This window comes from Chinchilla lanigera, unplaced genomic scaffold, assembly GCF_000276665.1.
Source record: "Chinchilla lanigera isolate Chin_1 unplaced genomic scaffold, ChiLan1.0 scaffold00057, whole genome shotgun sequence".
NCBI classification, from domain to species: domain Eukaryota; kingdom Metazoa; phylum Chordata; class Mammalia; order Rodentia; family Chinchillidae; genus Chinchilla; species Chinchilla lanigera.
This window is the reverse complement of record NW_004955458.1, coordinates 1,375,121-1,379,372: the sequence shown is the minus strand read 5'-3', so window position 1 is coordinate 1,379,372 and position 4,252 is coordinate 1,375,121. Positions and strand designations below refer to the sequence as shown.

Here is a 4,252-nt window from a genome sequence, read left to right as displayed (position 1 = left end):
CACTTGGCCCAGCCCTCGTCCCTGCTTCTCCCAAGTATGAATCTAAATTACTATTAATAAGGGGCCGCTCCAAGTTAATTGGCATTAGAAGAATTCATTTCAATTTGTTAATATTAAATGAACACTCTGCACTTGAGCTCCCTTCTTCGCCCTGGATTCCCAGATGAGTGATGGGAAGAGGCGGGGGAGGGTTATAACTGTGGGTTCGCAGCTTGGCCACCAAGGGGCTTCTCCTCACCCTGGGGGCGAGCCGCCATCAAGCGCAGTGGGGTCCTGCTTGGGAAAAGCCCGAGGGTCTTAGCCTGGTGAAATTCACCCGAATTTCAGGAGCTGTGGAAGAGGGTGGATGAGAGCTGAGCAAGAGGGACAGGCAAGTTTGGGCAGTGTGGGAAAGGGACAAGCATTGTGGGCCCCGGTGTGAAACAGGTTTGTGAAGAGAGGCACACCTGGACAAGGAGGCGGGTGGGGCGACGAGCGAGGGCTTCTGAAACTGTGTAGCCTGTGACGTTAAACAAGCTGCCCGACTTTTCTATCTGCCTTAGTTTCTTGGCCTGTAAAACAAGGATAGCAAAAAACACGTTCTCTCTCAGGGGCTCCTGTGGGGTTGGATGAAGTGCTTGGTACATGGACATTGCTAGTAAATGTGAATTCATTCACTTGGGTTCTGTGACTGTGATCTGCTCCCCTCTGTCGCCCTGCCCTGGGTCTAGTCCTGCACTAGGGCTGTGTTTGGGACCTGTAACCCTAGGGTGCTCCAGTTTGCCCCTAGCCTCTGTTCTGGCTCTTTCTTCGTTGGTGGTGCCCTCTGAGTGGCCATAGACTTCCAGGGAGAAGTTCCTTCTCCTTCCCGTGGCTCGGGTGGGAGGTGGTGGTGATAAGGGACTGACTTTTTTTTTTTGGTACCGGGAATCGAACTCAGGACCTTGCACGTGCCAGGCAGGCGCCTGTGCCACTGAGCTATATCCCCGGCCGGGGACTGACTTTCTTGGTCTAATATCTCCCTGTGGGGCAGAGTGTGGGCTGGGGAAGGCAATGTGTACTAAACATTCTCTGTGTTCCAGCCCTACCCCACCAGAGGGTGGAGGACCAGAGCCACAGAGGAGCGACCTGACCATGCCATGAAGCTGCGAGATAACAACACTGGAGTAACAGCTCTGATCTTTTTTTTTTATTATTGACACCAGGAATCGAACTCAGAACCTTGCGCTTGCCAGGCAAGAGCTTGTGCTGCTGAGCTATATCCCTGGCCCCCAAGCTCTGATCTTTTTTTTAAAAAATTAAACAGGAAAATAGAGCACACAATTTTTTTTTAAGGCATAGGACTATTTGATGCGTGATAACAAATGTTCATCTTTTCCATGGTGCATACTTTTTAAAGTAGGAGTTGGGACTTTCTGAAGGGAGAGTGGGCAGGACACATGTAAACTTGGGGCAAGGACCAGGCCAGGATCAAGGGGAGGTGCAAGCTGGGGAGGAGGAAGAGAAGGTGGAAATTTTTCAGTCAGGGAAGACTTCCTGGAGGAAGAGATTATGAGCCAGGTTCAGACTGGGCATGAAGATCGAAAATAAAGAATTGAGAGGGAGCGTACAGCTATCATCCCAGCTACTCAGGAGGCCGAGGCAGGCAGATTACATGTTCAAGGCCAGCCTGGGCAACTCAGTGAGAGCTTATTTCAAAAGCAAAAGCATAAAAGTCTGAATATGTAGCTAGTAGTAGAGCACTCCACTTGCCTAGTGTGCACAGGCTCTGGGTTCAGTCCTTGGTATGGTAAAATAATTAATAATAATAATAATAATAATAATATAGTAATAGTAATAATTGGAATGGGAGAGAGTCATGCATTGGCAAGGAAGGGGAGTAAGAAAGGACCCACACAAAGGCTGGGTGAGAGCAGAGAGTATGAATAAGGTTGGCCTGGCTGGCACCAAGTAAAATCTGTTAGCATTTCCTGAGGACATACTATGTGCCAGATATATGTGTGTATATATATAATCTCATTTAATCCTCACTCTGACAAGTAGGTATCTCAACCCTATTTCCAAAGACTCAGTTGAAGTTAGAAATCTTTAATGCCCACTTCAGTTGAAGTTCAGAATGTTTTTGTTTTGTTTTGTTTTTTGTCTTTTTAAGACAGGGTCTCACTATGCAGTTCAGGCTGGCCTTGAGCTCACTTTGAAGCCCAGGCTGGTCTCAAACTCACAATAATCCCCCTGCCTCAGCCTCCCAAGTGCTGGGATTACAAGTGTGTGCCACCATGCCAGGTGAAGTTCAGAGTGTTTAATGCCCATGTAAGTTGTTCTGTTTTTTGCTTTTTGTGAGATAAGGTCTTGCTGTGTAGCCCAGGCTGGCCTTGAACTCATGGTAATCCTCCTGCCTCAGCCTCCCAAGTGCTGGCATTACAGGTGTGTGCCACCATCCATGGTCACATAGTTAGTGGCTGGGTTTCCAGGCACCAGGTCCCGTGCCTGGGCTGCTGGCTGAGCATGGCCTCCCTTCCTTGGTGTCCCCTTCCGTTTCTGGTTCAGGTCATCCCTGTACTTCCATCATGTTTGTAGTCATACCAGTGGTGGGAAAAGGGTAGGAAGTGGAGTGAGACCGAGAGGGAGTGAGGACGGAGGCGTTCCTCACAGCCGTGTGAGGAAGGAGGATAGGAGGAAATGCTTTCTGGAAGGAGGCTTCCCAGTCATTTTCTTGGGACTGCTGATCTTGGGATGAATGGCAGAGACCAGACTGGGGTCCAATTAGGCCATGGCCTTTTGTTCTCTTTCCTTGGAAAGAAGATGGCTCAGGTGTGAGATTGAGCCCTCGATGAACATGGCCGGCGGTCCACTCAACTCCCTCCTCTCTTTGTTGTAGGAAGGCAGAGAGCAACCCAGCTGGACATCCGTTTCCCAGTGACCCCTTGTTACCAGCTGAGGCCAGCAGGGAAGAAGAGCCCCAGGACACTGTATTCTCCTTTTCATGTGCTGGCCAGATGAGCCTGAGGCCGAGTTTGACCAAGGCACTTGAGGAGAAATCTCTAGGAAGAGCAAAGCAACAACATGAAAGGAACCTATGTCCGTAGTTGACCATGTGGAGCAGAGTTGACTCTACCCAAGATTGCTTCCTTCCAGAATGTTCTGTGAGAAATAAACTATTTTCTATATGCTAGTGTGTTTGGGGGCCTTTCTGTGATCACATTGTTGCTATTACCTTTGCTAATACAGCTCATACCAAAGCAGTCCATTCACAATCACCAAGAGGATTCCAGGAAATAACTATACTAATAAAATTTACTGAGCTAGATACTATGCTAGGTCTCTAAGTGCACTGTGTAATAGCCTCTCATGACAGTCCTCTAAGATATGTTACTATTATTCCAATTTACAAATGAGGGAACTGAGGCCTCAAGCAGCTAAGTAAGGTGCCAGTGGACTCACGATGGGAGAGCGGGGTTATACTCATCGCCAAGAGCCAGATCTGCTCCCAGGGACACAGCCAGAGGGGACTTTGGAGATCATGCTCGTGACAGTTACCACAGAATCCCGGGCATCTCCCATTCCCACCCTTGTGAAGGTGGGCAGGCTGCCATTGTATGTGTTGGGTCACTACATAAAGTTTTATTTATAGAAAGGCCTTTGCAGCTAAAACCAGTGTGAAAAATCGTGATAAAGGCAATCTGTTTTGGTTTTTTTCTTTCTTTGACAGTTGAGGTCCAGAGAGGGGATGTGACTTGGTTAAGGTCACACACTTAGCTGTTCTGATAAGTTTTCTGAACCGAAGACAAGTTCTTTTCCCACCACATCAACAAACGAGGACATACGAAAATAACCAACTCTGGTCAGAAGAATCTGTCTCCTCCAAGAGGGCTTGCACCAACCAAACCACATTTTCACTCCCCTCCTGTTGGACATCTGCCTGGGAGACCTGTTTCCCCCGGGCCTGGAGGAAAGGTGGCCACACCTCTGTCCTCACTCTCTTCATCACCAGATGGTCCAGAGGCAGGCGGAAAGGAGGGCTGGGGCCAGAGCCAAAGCAGGCAGAGATCTCTCGGATTCCCTCTGGTCTTTCCACATTTATATTTGGAATCTGAGGCTCCTCCTCCCCTTAGGCCTTTCCTAGTAGCCCACCAGGGAGAAGCAGGGGGAAAACTCTCATAAATTTCGCCTATTTATACAAGAAGACAGCATGTTTCTTGTGCCAGAAAAAACACAGAGAGGGAGCTGTCAGAGGAGAAGGGACCCAGCTCCATGCCTTCTGGGGTCAATTTAT

General features: G+C 48.7%; 1 long non-coding RNA gene across 2 annotated transcripts in view; it reads left to right on the top strand.

Annotated features, from left to right (window-relative positions):
• The window catches only part of LOC102030281, a 4,986-nt gene extending 1,837 nt beyond the window's left edge, over positions 1–3,149 (top strand). The window contains exons 2-3 of one of the 2 annotated variants that reach the window (XR_001236479.1): positions 1,062–1,145; positions 2,858–3,149. This is a non-coding gene — a long non-coding RNA (uncharacterized LOC102030281). The remainder of the gene's footprint in view (positions 1–1,061; positions 1,146–2,857) is intronic. The other variant, XR_001236478.1, reaches the window with a different exon arrangement.
• Positions 3,150–4,252: the final 1,103 nt, after the last annotated feature.